The 16,873-nt window shown below is 42.5% G+C and overlaps 1 long non-coding RNA gene across 3 annotated transcripts; it reads left to right on the top strand.

Moving 5' to 3' along the window:
- Positions 1-13,592: 13,592 nt before the first annotated feature.
- LOC121049829 lies at positions 13,593-16,614 on the top strand. 3 transcript variants are annotated; one of them, XR_005801427.1, is made up of 5 exons: positions 13,593-14,508; positions 14,612-14,719; positions 14,836-14,965; positions 15,057-15,136; positions 15,646-16,614. It is a non-coding gene; the product is annotated as an uncharacterized LOC121049829 (long non-coding RNA). The 3 variants fall into 3 exon arrangements; XR_005801426.1 differs by having other exon boundaries at positions 13,596-14,508; positions 15,062-15,136; positions 15,638-16,614; XR_005801425.1 differs by having other exon boundaries at positions 13,597-14,508; positions 15,638-16,614.
- Positions 16,615-16,873: the final 259 nt, after the last annotated feature.

Raw genomic sequence — 16,873 nt, forward strand, 5'->3', positions numbered from 1 at the left:
ACTAAAACCAATACATCTAAAATGAGTCACACTTGACTCAAAATGTAACATCAAGCTCAATACTTTCCAAACAATAGAAAACATCTTTTTCTATAATATCGTTTCTTGAAAAGTCGCATTTAACAATAATATGAACACCATCATGCATATTATTATTCATCATAATCATTCACAAGGATACATATTTCATCTAAATATATATATATGTGTAGTCATTCGCTCAGGAATGCCTACTAATAGCAACTATAGTTTGCAGTTAAATAAATAACGCCAAAACAATAATGGTACTTCTGTTCATAAAGATCCTTGTGAGATTTACTCACCTTGAACTCCTGCTGCGTCTTCAATACAGAACCGAACCAAAACTATCACTAACCACTCGCCCAAATACTTCGTCAAGTACCTAATCACATATGGTTCCAACTTAGTAATGATTTATATATGATTTAAGTCCGAAACCCCTGTTTTGAACCAAAATCCCCAAAGTGGCGCCAATCGAGGCAAAACCACATCCGAGACCTCCCCAAGTCTTCGGAATACGTCCACGATCGATGTGACCAAACCACAAATCGATCGGACGCTCGAATCCTCACGGATCAAATAAATTGATCGGTATGAAACTGCAAAAATCATAACAAATCCAATCGAACTCCAAAATTTGCATATTATATATCGAAACGCTCGTATCGACGAGTAGAAGACATATAATAGCAGAAACAGTTCCATACATGGCCAGAACACCGCCGGAACGCCGCCACAGACGGTGGCGCACCGTCGCCGGCCAAAACTCAATATTTTACAAAACTCCCAACATCAAAAAGCTTCATCTAAGCATGCTTGTGAACTTTCATAACTGGATCGAAGTCAGAAAACAAGCTTAAGGGATCGAAAACTACCTCACAAGCCGTGAACAGTAATCCAATCCGAGTTGATCCAATTTTCACGTGAATCGATCCAAACAACGACCAAGGATCGATCGGCGAGGCAGTTCTGAGCTCAACCAAGAAAACTCGAAGCCGTGCCGACGTCGGAGCTGTGTTTTCCGGCCGGGTCCGAAAACACAAGGCTGCACCGCCTTGCAGCGCCGCCGTGGAGAATAATCGGCGATAGAGACCACCAGAGGGACGACCAGACGGAAGAGGCGACCCTGCTGGCCAAGTTTCAAGGCCGGAGACCGCCGCAGTTGGCCAGAAAAGTCGGGTCGGATCGGCCGGGTTCGGGTCGGGTCAGTCGAAAATCTTCGATACTGAGGGAGCGGACGAGAGAGAAGAGAGAGAGAGGGTATGGTTTCCGGAAATGGAAAGGGAAATAATGAAATAAAATTCTGATTTTCCCTTATATACTAAAATGGAAACTTCTTTCCATAGCCATAACTTCCTCATACGAACTCCGATTTACGCGTTCCACATGTCCACGAACTCGTATCGACGCGCTCTACAACTTTCGTGAAGGAAATTTTCCGAGAATCCCAACATATAAAAAGTCAAACTTCACACGACCCCCTAAACTGTGAAATTCAATTATTATACGTACGAAAATCATTCTACTCCATATAAAATCTACGAATAAAGCATTATAACAATTATTCGTACAACTGGTCCATTATTAAATACCAAATTTAAATAACAGAAAACCAGGTCATCACAGTCTACCCTCCTTAAAGGAATTTCGTCCCGAAATTCACGCTTGCTCATCAACAAACAACTGTGGGTACTTCGCTCTCATATCTGACTCCAACTCCCAAGAAGCATCACCCTCGTCATGGTGACTCCACAATATCTTGACCAAGTCAACTTCTTTCCTTCGAAGTTGCTTTGTTGACCTATCCAAAATTCGAACAGGTTCAACAACAAAGGTCGTATCCGCATGCACCTCAATCGTACCATAATCAATCACATGTGACTCATCCTGAACATACTTCCTCAACATAGACACATGGAAAACATTATGCACGCCAGACATAATAGGAGGCAAGGCAAGCCTATAAGCCAAATCTCCTACCCTTTCCAGAATTTCAAAAGGTCCGACAAACCTTGGCGATAACTTCCCTTTCTTGCCAAATCTCACCACACCCTTCATGGGTGAGACCTTCAAGAACACATGATCACCCTCTTTAAACTCAACCTGTCTCCTTTTCAAATCTGCATAACTCTTCTGTCTACTCTGTGCTGTTCGAATCCTGTCCCTGATAACCGAAATCTTATCAGAGGTCTCCTGGACAATCTCAGGACCCAATAACACCTTATCTCCTGCCTCTGCCCAGCAGATCGGAGATCTACATGGCCTACCATACAGGGCCTCATATGGTGCCATGCCAATACTGGAGTGATAACTGTTGTTGTAGGAGAATTCAATCAACGGCAGATGATCCTCCCAGCTTCCCTTGAAGTCCAACACACAGGCTCTCAACATATCCTCCAACACCTGATTCACCCGCTCAGTCTGCCCATCAGTCTGAGGGTGAAATGCCGTACTCATATCTAAATCAGTTCCCATGGCCTTTTGGAAACCGCTCCAAAATTTTGAAGTAAACCGAGTATCACGATCAGAAACAATTGACACAGGCACACCATGAAGTTTCACGATTACCTCGATGTAAAGCTCGCACAACATGTCAACCGAATACGTCATTGACACCGGAAGAAAGTGCGCTGATTTCGTCAAACGATCCACGATCACCCACACTGCATCGTGACTTCGTTTGGACCTAGGCAGTCCAGTGACAAAATCCATCGAGATCTGCTCCCACTTCCATACGGGAATAGGTAATGGCTTCAACATACCTGCAGGTCTCTGATGCTCAGCCTTCACACGTTGGCAAGTAAGACACTTGGAAACATACTCTGCCACGTCCTTTTTCATTCCATTCCACCAGAATTGCCTTCGCAAATCCCGATACATCTTAGTGCTTCCAGGGTGCACAGTATACCGCGATCGATGCCCCTGACGAAGAATCTCTCCCCTGAGGTCAACACGATCCGGAACATACAACCTATGGTTCAACCTCAAACCACCATCTACTCCCACCGTCCACTCACCTAGAACATCAATGGGTACGTCTGTAGCTAACTCTGCCAACTTCGCGCGTGAGAACTCATCCTCTTTCTGACCTTGAATGATCCTGGAAATCAGGGCAGGCTGTACCGTGATACTTCCAAGGAAACTCCCATTCTCAACTCCTACTTGCACAAGGTCAAACTCAGATGCAGTTTCCAGCATAAGCCACTCCTGAACCATAATAGAAGCAACCATACTTCTGGGCTTCCTACTCAAAGCATCCGCCACCACATTGGCCTTTCCTGGATGATACTCCAAAGTAAAATCATAATCCTTTATGAGTTCCATCCACCTTCTCTGTCTCATGTTCAACTCCTTCTGAGAGAACAGATACTTCAAACTCTTATGATCCGAAAAGAGTTCGAACTTCTCCCCATACAAGTAATGCCTCCAAATCTTCAAGGCAAACACAACAGCAGCCAACTCCAAATCATGAGTGGGGTAATTACGCTCATGCACCTTCAACTGTCTAGAACCATAAGCGACAACACCTCCATGCTGCATCAATACACATCCCAAACCTTGATGAGACGCATCACTATAGATGACTAAACCGCCACCGCTTGTGGGAATAGTCAACACTGGGGCTGAGGTCAATCTAGCCTTCAACTCATTGAATGCTCGTTCACATTCCTCAGTCCACACAAACTGGACATTCTTCCTGGTCAACTTGGTCAAAGCCGAAGCAATGCTAGAAAATCCCTCAATGAATCTCCGATAATAACCTGCCAAACCCAGAAAACTACGTACCTCAGTAACTGTAGTGGGTTGGCCCCAATTCATCACTGCTTCCACCTTAGAAGGATCCACGGAGACTCCATCCTTCGAAACTACATGACCAAGGAACTTGATCTCCCTTTGCCAAAATTCGCACTTCTCGAATTTCGCAAACAACTTCTCTTCTCTCAAAAGTTGTAGCACAATCCGCAGATGCTGATCATGGTCCTCCAACGTCTTGGAATAAACCAAAATATCATCCACGAACACTACCACAAACTTATCCAAGTACGGACTGAACATACGGTTCATCAAGTCCATAAAGGCTGCAGGTGCATTGGTTAAACCAAAAGGCATGACAACAAACTCAAAGTGTCCATACCTAGTCCTAAAAGCAGTCTTAGGAACATCATCATCCTTCACCCTCAACTGGTGATATCCAGATCTCAAATCGATCTTCGAGAATACAGCAGCTTCCTTAAGCTGGTCGAACAAGTCATCAATCCTAGGTAAAGGGTACCTATTCTTAATAGTCACCTTGTTCAACTGCCGATAATCCACACACAACCTTAGTGAACCATCCTTCTTCTTCGCAAACACCACAGGTGCACCCCAAGGAGAAGCACTAGGTCTAATGAACCCTTGCTCAAGTAAACCATCAATTTGCTCCTTCAACTCCTTAAGTTCAGTTGGTGCCATCCGAAATGGTGCCATAGATACAGGTGCAGTACCTGGTATCACATCGATAGCAAAATCCACTTCCCTCCTCGGAGGTAATCCTGGTATCTCCTGAAATACATCACTGTACTCGGAAACCACAGAAATCTCTGCCATAACTGCCGTACAACTCACTGACTCCACATGAGCTAAGAATCCTGCCCTTAAAGCAGTATCTGACCTAAGACACCGATAACGAAACACCGGCTGCCCAGGTATATGAAATGACACTACCATTTCAAAGCAATCAATCATAGCATGGTTTGGCCTCAGCCAATCAATACCCAAAATGACATCATACTTATGATCTGCTAATACAATCAAGGCCGCGGTAAACTCCTTACCACCAATCACAATTGGACAAGCATCACAAAACTTATCAAGCTCAAGGGAAACACCAAGTGGGGAAATAACACACAAGGATCTAGCAAGAGGCCTAGGAGTTAAACCTAACATATCAACCACAGAACTAGATATGAAAGAGTGGGACGCTCCCGTATCAAATAACACCCTAGCAAAGAAATCAAATAAGGACAAGGTACCTTCCACTCCGGCATTCTGCTGACCAATAGCAAACACCCTAGCATTTCCCGGAGGTAGATGCCTCTGCTGATTTCCTTGTCCCCTACGCTGCTGGGTACAATCCCTTGAGAAGTGCCCCGTCTGGCCACATGTGAAGCATGCCAAGTTCTTAGGTTTCGTGCAATCTCGAGCAACATGGCCCATCTCATTGCAATTGAAACACTTCGGGTTCGCCACTGGCCTATTAGGTGCAACCCTAGCAGGTGCAGCTGCAGCCCTAGCTGGTGCCTGCTGATTAGTCCTCTGTCTCTTCCAGAATCCACCTCGATTCCCAGATGCCTTACTGCTCCCCGCAGTTGCCTTTCCCTTTCTTTGGAAATCCCTCTCAGCCGATTCGTGTTCTTGGAGAGTCAAGTTCTCCTGCTCAATGGCCATAGCCTTAACAAAAATGAGCTCTACCGTCTTCAGTTCCAGAACAGCGACATCGCGCCGGATTGAAGCATTCAGTCCCCACTGAAACTTCATAGCTAAGCTCTCAGCATCCATCTGCCTCACAAAGCGATACAACCTTGAGAACTCAGCTTCATACTCCCTCACACTCTTAGTCCCTTGGACTAACGAGATGAATTCCCTTTCCATCTGCTCCCTCACTGAAGGCGGAAAGTACTTCTTCCTGAACAGTTCCACAAACTCATTCCAGGTCATGGTGGACACGTCCATCACCCTCTGTGTGCCATTCCACCAAACCCGTGCATCGCCTTGGAGCATAAATGTGGAAATCTTCCTCTTCTCAATGTCGTCACAGACGACCATCTCGAAGTAGGTCTTCATATTCTCAATCCATTGGTCTGCCAACATGTGATCCGTACCTCCCTGAAATGGAACTCCTCCCAATCTCGAAATCTCCTTTGCCAACTTCGACAAACGAGTAGGATCTACAACATTAGCAACCTCCACCACAGGTGGAACAGGCAACTCAACATTTGATGCCTCCACATCATTCTCAAACATCTCCTCAACAGGAGGAGGAATCCCGCCTCTACCTCGGGCTCTACCTCTGCCTCTGGGTCTACCTCGACCCCTAGCTCTGCCTCCTCAAGGGTCCATCACCTAAGGAGTATAACAACATGTGGTTAATACATGTATAACTCTCAAACACAAGTATAAGTCAACGCTATGACTCAATCAACCACAATGCTACGTCAAGGATACAATTCCATCCCCTACGTAAATCTTGAGTTAGACTAAAGGTCATCATTCCTTAAAAGTCTATAACTCATAGAAGCTACATCTAGCTCCTACACTTCATCCCCTGAGCCGACACTACCTTGACGACTCACATCCTACCGTTCACTACATATCCAATGACTATATCAATACCGAAGAGCATATGATGGGGATCCGCTGCAGACGGGCTATCACTCGAGGAGTATTGATTATGTCACCAAATATGTACCTTACGCTCTGATACCAATCTGTCACGCCCCTGATTTTTACAACAATAAAAATCGATATATATAATCCCATAATTATACATGCGTGAATGTTCAGTCATCAATACAAATACCTGGAACATCTTTCTTTAAAACAAGTACTTAATGATACACTGAACTATCCAAATAACATACACTCGCTCCACAGAGTTATATATTACACAAATTTACGAATTTAATTGTCATCACAAATAAAACGTAAATGCTCCTCAGAGCTTACTGCATAGCGGAAGTCATATACTGGCAAAGCCAACAAAATTTGCTTCCTATCCGTCCTGCTGCCAACAAGCTACTTCAGCTTCAGCCACGATTTTCCTGACCTGCAGGATTAGCCCCTACACCAAAAGAATGGTGCACCGGGGTTGCCAAACAACAAACCCGGTAAGCTTCTTCAAGCTCGTATGAGTAACTCATGAACATCAATCAACAACTCACATCAATCTACTTAAGGAAACATGCAGCCATGAATCCTTCTAACATTCAATATCCTTTCCACAGAAAGGACAACATGAGTCACCGCTATGACCATATCCTATTTGCTAACTTAACCATCAAGTAGCAATTCAAGTCTCATCTAGACAATTAAAGAAGAATGCCATCTGAACTCTCCTTTAAGCCGCGAACCTATGAGTCTCAAGCAACCTCGACTGTTACTCCCATAAGCTATCATGGTAGATAAACTAGAACCCTATTGAAATTGTAATCACTCGTCCTAACCAGAACGTGATTACCTATTTCCTGCCTTGATCACCATCTGTGATCTATCACCATCTGTGATCTGTCACCATCTGAGACATATGATTTCAAACTCCGTCTAGTCAGGAAATCAACATCAAGGTCGCCATCTGCAACCTGTCACCATCTGTGACCTATAATCATTAGACCCCATCTGGTCTCATCTCAACCATTGATCACCATCTGTGACTCATGATCTTCAGACCCCATCTGGTCATGAAGTCAAACATCAAGGTTACCATCTGCAACCTGTTGCTATCTATGATCTATCACCATCTGTGACGTAAGATCTTCCTAGACCCTATCTGGTCTTGAGATCAACGTTAAGTAAGTCGCATCTGACTTAAGAACGTACAACATCTAGTTTCGGTTTTCCTAATCCCTGCTCACCATCTGTGACCCTTGATACTAAAACCAATACATCTAAAATGAGTCACACTTGACTCAAAATGTAACATCAAGCTCAATACTTTCCAAACAATAGAAAACATCTTTTTCTATAATATCGTTTCTTGAAAAGTCGCATTTAACAATAATATGAACACCATCATGCATATTATTATTCATCATAATCATTCACAAGGATACATATTTCATCTAAATATATATATATGTGTAGTCATTCGCTCAGGAATGCCTACTAATAGCAACTATAGTTTGCAGTTAAATAAATAACGCCAAAACAATAATGGTACTTCTGTTCATAAAGATCCTTGTGAGATTTACTCACCTTGAACTCCTGCTGCGTCTTCAATACAGAACCGAACCAAAACTATCACTAACCACTCGCCCAAATACTTCGTCAAGTACCTAATCACATATGGTTCCAACTTAGTAATGATTTATATATGATTTAAGTCCGAAACCCCTGTTTTGAACCAAAATCCCCAAAGTGGCGCCAATCGAGGCAAAACCACATCCGAGACCTCCCCAAGTCTTCGGAATACGTCCACGATCGATGTGACCAAACCACAAATCGATCGGACGCTCGAATCCTCACGGATCAAATAAATTGATCGGTATGAAACTGCAAAAATCATAACAAATCCAATCGAACTCCAAAATTTGCATATTATATATCGAAACGCTCGTATCGACGAGTAGAAGACATATAATAGCAGAAACAGTTCCATACATGGCCAGAACACCGCCGGAACGCCGCCACAGACGGTGGCGCACCGTCGCCGGCCAAAACTCAATATTTTACAAAACTCCCAACATCAAAAAGCTTCATCTAAGCATGCTTGTGAACTTTCATAACTGGATCGAAGTCAGAAAACAAGCTTAAGGGATCGAAAACTACCTCACAAGCCGTGAACAGTAATCCAATCCGAGTTGATCCAATTTTCACGTGAATCGATCCAAACAACGACCAAGGATCGATCGGCGAGGCAGTTCTGAGCTCAACCAAGAAAACTCGAAGCCGTGCCGACGTCGGAGCTGTGTTTTCCGGCCGGGTCCGAAAACACAAGGCTGCACCGCCTTGCAGCGCCGCCGTGGAGAATAATCGGCGATAGAGACCACCAGAGGGACGACCAGACGGAAGAGGCGACCCTGCTGGCCAAGTTTCAAGGCCGGAGACCGCCGCAGTTGGCCGGAAAAGTCGGGTCGGATCGGCCGGGTTCGGGTCGGGTCAGTCGAAAATCTTCGATACTGAGGGAGCGGACGAGAGAGAAGAGAGAGAGAGGGTATGGTTTCCGGAAATGGAAAGGGAAATAATGAAATAAAATTCTGATTTTCCCTTATATACTAAAATGGAAACTTCTTTCCATAGCCATAACTTCCTCATACGAACTCCGATTTACGCGTTCCACATGTCCACGAACTCGTATCGACGCGCTCTACAACTTTCGTGAAGGAAATTTTCCGAGAATCCCAACATATAAAAAGTCAAACTTCACACGACCCCCTAAACTGTGAAATTCAATTATTATACGTACGAAAATCATTCTACTCCATATAAAATCTACGAATAAAGCATTATAACAATTATTCGTACAACTGGTCCATTATTAAATACCAAATTTAAATAACAGAAAACCAGGTCATCACACTTTTTTATTATCATTACTCAATTCATCCCCATTTTCTTGTTCCTTCAGTGATTGAAAACCTTTGTAGAATTCCTTCCCATATATGATAATAATACAGTAAACTATAACTTAATTACTCAAAACCCCAAACAAAAAGTGACTACAACTCTGCAAGAACAACTCCAGTTTATAGCAAAAATTCAATTCCCATTTAGTTTCCTGATAGATATAAAAAAACCAACCAAATCGAAAACACCTCATCTTGCAGGAGCTATTATTAGTACAGATCCATAATTGTGAAGGCTATACACTTCATCTGACAAAAAAAATCTGAAACACCTAAAGGGATCGATAAACAAGAAAAGCAAACATAATTGAACTAACGTAGAGGTGATGGGACCAAAGAAGCCAATAACATACCCAGACCCTTTTCGGCAACCTCTGATCAGATCACCACCGATCAAAGCATCGACGAACCATACATCTACCATCAATCCAGAATTCACTGCATCATTTACCCATACTTTCAAACTGACCGCTGGCAACCGAGCCCAGATCGACAACCTCGGCGAAGACCCAAATCGGATTGTCCCGGAACATAACAGGATACAGCCACCAAGACTGTTACCTTGACCCAGAATTGAAAAGAAAAGAAAAAACACCCAAACCGCCTAGATTCACCGCCCAGCAAATTCCGCCCAGACGCCTAAGTGCCCGCCTAGGCCTCTTAGGCAGCCACCCAAAATCGAGCCGCCCAACACCACCGATTAGATATTAATCAAGTCGGAGACTCACCGCCCAGCCTAGGCGGCACCTAAGCGACCTGGGTGGCCAAGTTTTAGAACACTGCTGAGCGCTCAACTAGGGTTAGCGCAGCACCCCATCCCCTTGTTTTCCTATGGAGATCTTGGCATGGAATTGTCGCGGTATCAATAATGACATCGCAGTGCAAGCTTTGAAGAGGTTGATCCAACATAAACGCCTTTCGATTATTTTCATTTGCTTTTGCCACAAAAACTCAAGCATTCAGCTGATCCAAAGCAACCCCGCCGTCAACGTGTTATCCAAAGGCAACATTGACCCACCTCGAGCCGACATGCTATGGGGTGGTGCCGGCTTCACATTGTGCCTGGGCTCCTAATGTGCTACTAACTCATGCATTGAAAGGCGGTGTCGTTTCCCGCACTACTAGAATTTTGGCCTTAGACATCATGACAATTACATCGGTGAGGAATTCACGCGATGTAAAAAAATATCATTAACATCGATTCCTCAAATACCGATTTCTATGCATATTACTGACATCGATTTTTAAATTAGCCGGTGACTAAACTATTTTCGAAATCTATTACTAGATCACATATAACTATTTTCTCACAAAAAAAATTTGACCAAAAAAAAATATATTTTATAATTATAATTATGTTCAAGGCTATAATTAGTGACGTAATTAATAAGGAGTAATTTATCGATCCTTTCTCCCTACTCTGATAAAAACAAAAAACTAACAATATTTTTATTTTTTTTAGTAAATAAATGGGTGTGCTATCTATTGAAACCAAAAAAATCACAAGTTCAAAAATTATATGGTGGTGGTCTTTCAAAATAAATCAGAAAAGTGGGAGCCCATTACAACAAAAAAAAAATATATATTGATGGTGCACAATTATATGCTTGTAGAGAGCTAGCTTTTGTGAGACAAGAAAAAAAAAAAATACATTCAGTCTCATATTGATAAGCTTTCTTTTTGAAGTTGGTTGGTTTTTTTACCAATTCAAACGTAAAGCAATCTCATGTAATTGTCTGATCAAAGGGTTTCAAAGCAAAAGAGACAAGTGCGCAGGGAGGTAGGCCAAGCATTGCTTAATTAGTCTCTATGCTTATCTCTTAAGGAAGAGAAACAGTCAGCCAACAAGAAATGACGAGTTGGCCTTAACTATTAAGTTCTTTTGTTTCTTTTGAATCTATGATCCTATCCGTAAGTATCTGAACTCCCATGCAATCAAAACAGATCATGCATGAGTCGGTCAAGAGAGAAAGAAATAAAAGTCGTACGTGATCAATGCACATGAAGATTGAGTCAACTTAGTTTGAAATTTGAATGTACGCATTCAAATTTAAATAAAGGCTTATCCGATCAAAAACAGACTCCCTCAGTATTGCCTACAAAAGGAGACTCTCGACATAAAAGAAAGGGAGGCAGCAGAGAAAAGGAGAAAAAAGGCTAGACAGCAGAACAAAAGAAATACAAAGAAGAGGAGACGCACGAGAGAAGAAGCCACCAGAGAAAGAAAGAGAAAAGCCACAGGTATACACATGCCTTCTCTTTGATACATGCTTCTCCAATTAATCCTCGTGTGTCTTACAGCCCTTCAAGACTCTAATAGGTCGTTCATGAACGACCACAACTATTAGACTCTTCCCATGCCTGTCAAATTCATTGTTGCTGCCTCAAATGCTCAAGCATTGAAACAAGAGTGGTTAGGGCTGGGATTTTAGCCCGGAAACCCGGAACCCGACCCGGAACCGGCCCGGGACCGGCCCGAACGGTCCGGGCCCTTAAAATTTTTTTGTCAGTTCTATAAAACCCGGCCCGAAATCATTATATAACGGGCCGGGCTCGGGCCTTAGATTTAGAAGAAAAAAAAAGCCCGAAGGCCCGAATCATGTATAATTGCATAGATTATTTTATCTTTTTTTTTTTTTACAACTATTTTATTCTTTTCTCCCTTCTTTCTTCTCTGTTCTGACATTCTCCTCTTCTTTCTCTTCTTTCAAGAGAATCCTATCTCTTCTTGTTCCCTTTCTCCCCTTTTTTTATTTTTTCTTCTCTCTTCTTATCTTCTTCTTCTTCTTTTCCCATACGCCTCCTTTCTCTTTTCTTTTTCTTTTCCCTGCTCTTCCTAGTCCTCATTCTCCATCAGATCAATTGTAGATCATTAGAGACCCAGTACCCCTCTCACGCTCCCTCCCTTTGTAATTGAATGGTTCTTGGCTGGTTTTTTCACTTGGTCTGCCACCTTCTCTCTGCATATGTTGAGATTCCTTTTCAACTGGTTTCATCCATCTCTCTTCTTGCTCCGGTTTTTTCACTTAGTCTAAGAACCCTTGTTCACATCAATCAATAAACTGATTATTTTGTATACTAATTGCTTATCAATACGGATAAACCCGACTTTGGAATTTGGATGGTGGTGGTTAGGCGGCTTTGGGGGCGGAGGAATTTGGGTTTGGAGCAGATCTGTTCTCAGATCTGGCTATTTTTTTTTTTTTTTAGTTTTTTTTTTAAGCCTTTTGGGCCCAAAAAACCCGAAAACCCGGCCCGAAAAAAACGGTCCGGGCCCAACTCGGTCCCAAAACTGAAAAAATGTTATTTAGGCCCGGCCCGAAAATTTCGGTCCGGGTCCGGGCTCTATAAATTTTACACGGGCCGGGCCCAATCCCAGCCCTAAGAGTGGTTGTTCATGATACATGCTTTTCCAATTAATCCTCGTGTGTCTTACAGCCCTTCAAGACTCTAAATAGGCCGTTCATGAACGACCACAACTATTAGACTCTTCCCATGCCTGTCAAATTGACATTGTTGTTGCCTCAAATGCTCAAGCATTGAAACAAGAGTGGTTGTTCATGAACAACCAAGTTTCATGCTCAAAACTCCTCCGAAATGGTGCTGCTCCTGCAAGAGTTATTGCATAAAATTGGTTGTTCACGAACAGCCGTTAAAGTGCTAAAAACTCCCTCCAAAATGACGCTGTCATGGTCGTCCTACCAAAACTTACGAGAACTGAGGTCGTTCATGAACACTACCAAAGTTTTCTCCATGGTCGACCGATGCTTTCAGTTGATTTTTATTTGAAGTTGTTGCTGATCATGACGCCGCAAAGTGAACAAATCTGCAGTCAAGTTGTTTTTGCACCAACAAGCCATACAAAACCCGAAGCTCACAAGCAATACCAATCAAGAAGCGTCACCCAAAATTGGCGGTGGAGTTTGGCGGTGGTGAAGTAACCAAAGCATGCAGAAGGGTTTAAATTAAAGCAATACAATTGAGTGTGGACAAAAGCTTTAAAATCAATAAAAAGCATTTGTCAAATTCTTATGGATGGAAGAACATGGTCCAGATGCTCAAACGCAAAAGGAAGGATTAATTAAACTTTGCTTTGTTTTTGAAACGGTGGTCTAATAAAAAAAAGCCAAAATGTGACGAGCTTGAAGCGGTGGTGTGTGGCAAACAAGACAAATAAATGATAGGCAAGTTTAATTAAATGATCTTTTGAGGTCATGATGTGATCTGTAAGAAGACAAAAATGGGGGGCAAGCTTAATTGATTAATTAGAACAAGAATTGCTTGAGTTGGTGCTCTACGTGTTAAGCAAGAAGACAAAAGCAAGTTTAATTGTTTTAGTTTGTGAACAAAAGGTTATGAAGGAGTCTGTCGCACCAGAATTGAAAGGATGGCTAGCGCTAACTCTGCACACCAGTTGATCAACAAATTGCCACAATGAAAACTGAACCTGCAGCAACAAAAATTAGGAAGCCTCTGTCAATACGCAGTCAAGAATTCTAATTAATCAAGACCCCCCCTGTGAGCTCCGGAAAAATTTATCGAGATAAGGTGAGATCGTTTGGAATAAATTTGACGATATCGGTAATTGTTATTCCAAACTTGACGATATCGGTAATTGTTAAAAATCTTCGGGAATAATTATTGAGATTTTTCACAAGGTGGAGTCTTCAAAATTTAGACTCTATAATGAAGTACGCGATGTGACGAGTCCGTGAGAATTTTCAGGGAAATTTTCGGACACTGACCTATTTATTATGAATTTCCAAAGTTTAGGAATTATGGAAATTCATTTTATATAAAAAAGGAAATGTTTTGGCACGATCTGAGCCGTTGAAACATTCACCGCTTCATCTGAGCCATCCAAAATCGTTTTCCCCTTAAATAAGAGAGGAGACTTGATGGACGCACTAGATCGTTCCAGAAACGAACAGAAGCATCGACCCATTTCTGCAGCTCGAGACCCGCGACGGTGACCCAACCGGGAACTCCAGCGTCCGGCAACGACACGACGGCGAACCGGTCATGTTCGACGCGTCTTGTGGTCGTAGTTCTGCCTATGGTCACAAATCGTCCATGCATGGAGCGAGGAGAGAGAACGGAAGCCCGAAAGCTTCGAGTTTTCCGGCAAAGTTTCTGCAATTTCCGGCGATCTTCGGGGCTACATGAGGTATGGAAATCGATCCTCTCGATGAGCTATACGTACTGGTATACTTAGTTTTCAGTTTTGGATGGGTTTTGACGAATTGATGTTTTGGTGGTTCGGGTACCAGCGGAGCCGCTGTCCTCCTTGGTCGTCCTTTGCTTCTGGGTTCGTCGCCGACCTCCTGAAGCATGGATTGGCATCTGTTGGAGCTCGATTCCTTGAGTGGGTTGAATTGGTGAGTGGTGGTATAGGCTGCCACCATGGTACCACCACTTGTGGTGGCAGTATGAATTTCCTTTTTGATTTTGAGAGAGATTGGGTTCTGATTTTGGTTGACAATTTTGTTGCCAGTGCCGAAGGGAGACTGCAGTTAAATTTGGGTTCCAGAAAATTCAAAGCTAAGGAAAGAGAAAGTAAGAACAAAGCCAATAATTGAACTTTGGAAGGAAGGAATGATCAATGATGGAACCGATAATTAAGGGTAAGGTTCTAGCACTGAATTGAATTTGGGTTTATTTACGAGTTATGGTACGCGGTGTTAACTGTTGAGTGCTTTTGTTTGACTGAACCAGAACAGGAGGAGAAAGCATACTGTTGTTTCTAGTCCAACAATCCAGCAAGAAGGAAGAGTTTAATCTAAAGATTTTACAAGGTAAGTGAGAGGTCACCTTGGATAATTATAGTTGGACCCGACTATTTGATGGGTATATTTTGGTGAAAGTAGTAGGCTACTGTAAAAGTGCAATGATGTGGTTTTGATCAATTGACAAGAGTTGTAAACTAGTTCTATTTGTAAGGTGGAATTGATATCCTAATTAAGCAAGTAGTGACAAAAATGTTAAAAGGTCACGTTGCCTTTAAAGGAATTGAAGTACCACGTTGTTCAATCCTTGGGATTAAGTGGTTTTAAATGTAGAGATTGGTTCTATCTAAAATATGTGCAGTGAGCACAATTAAATACAAATACAAGGTTGAGCTTAATTTATAAGCTTGGACAGAGACTCCATATATTTATTGGAAATTGGAAGCTCATCGATAGTTATTGGTAAATTTTGGTCAAACTAGGGAATGGTCGGACAATTTAATTTGTTGAGGTTTATACAATTATTTCCCTAAGAAAGTGTTGTTAATATGGAATCATGTCGGAATCTAGGACTCCAGTTACCCGAGGAATGGAAGGTTCGTGACTCTCAGAGTACGTGAAGAAAAGCATCGGAATCTAGGTAGGGGACTCGGGACTCATTCGGTTAGTTGTTTTCCTTTTTGAATTAAATGTTTATGCATATTTGAGTTGCATGGTTTGGTTATTGATGGCTTGAGAGTGAGTGGAACATAGCGATTCCTTGGGCTTCGATCCCCTAAACCTCCGGAGGGGCCGTAGGGACGAAATGGTGTCTGACATCCTCTGAGATGTGGCACTCTTTCTAGGTGATATGGCGTAAGTGGACACTCTCACTACGCTTACCTGGTGATGATTTTATTTGAGGTAAGGCCGTGTAGTTGGTTCGTGGGACTGGCCATCAGGTATTATGCATTTCTTTGAGTTTTGTGCTTTGGATTTTGAGTCCGAAAGATATTTGAAGTTTGTCGTCCTTTAAAGAAATGGTTTAACTTTTTCATATTGGGTACCCAAATTTCTATTTTGTGTGTCGGTTTTCAAACCTAGTCGGGTGAAGCCCCTATTGAGCAGCGAGGACGAAAGCTCACCCCTACAATAGTGTGGATGCAGGTACTGTGCATTGGTAATGGGATTGGAGCGGATGGAGTTGGGTGTGCGGATTTCAGTAATGTATCTCTGTGTAAACCAGGTTCCGAGTTCCAAATCCTATCCTTGTTTCTACAAGCTGTATTTCCGGAATTTGTTGAAAACTGTTTTGTTGTGTGCTTAATCCTTTATTCCTCGATTGTTTGCAACGTTAAGTATTGGATGAACATTTGAATTTAAAGTTTTAGAAAGGTTTTCAACTCAAAAGAATTTAAAAGCTTCCGTTGTGTATTTTTGGGAAAAATTTATTTTGAACAAATTTGCCTTGCAAATTTCTAGAATGTAAAATTTATTTTCGGTTTATGTTTTAGAGACTCGCAGCACTGTAACGTACTCAAGGTGGTGAGGTACAGTTTGGGGCGTTACACCCCCCCCCCCCCCCCTCGATAAGAGGTGACAAAGTTCAAGAAAGGAGGAGTACCAAGCTCTAACTCCGTGTTCCCTTCTTCAATATGGACTGAAGATGTCGATCTCCATCTCCTACTTTGGTCTCTAATTCCAGTCGTTAACCATCAAATTTTCCAAGTGATAATTGATGTTATTAGACAATATTGAAAGCTGGAGGCAAGAAATACAACTGGGCTTGATTTAAGCCCGAGTAAAATACGTGGGTGCCCAGATCAC

Source organism: Rosa chinensis, chromosome 6 (assembly GCF_002994745.2).
Source record: "Rosa chinensis cultivar Old Blush chromosome 6, RchiOBHm-V2, whole genome shotgun sequence".
NCBI classification, from domain to species: domain Eukaryota; kingdom Viridiplantae; phylum Streptophyta; class Magnoliopsida; order Rosales; family Rosaceae; genus Rosa; species Rosa chinensis.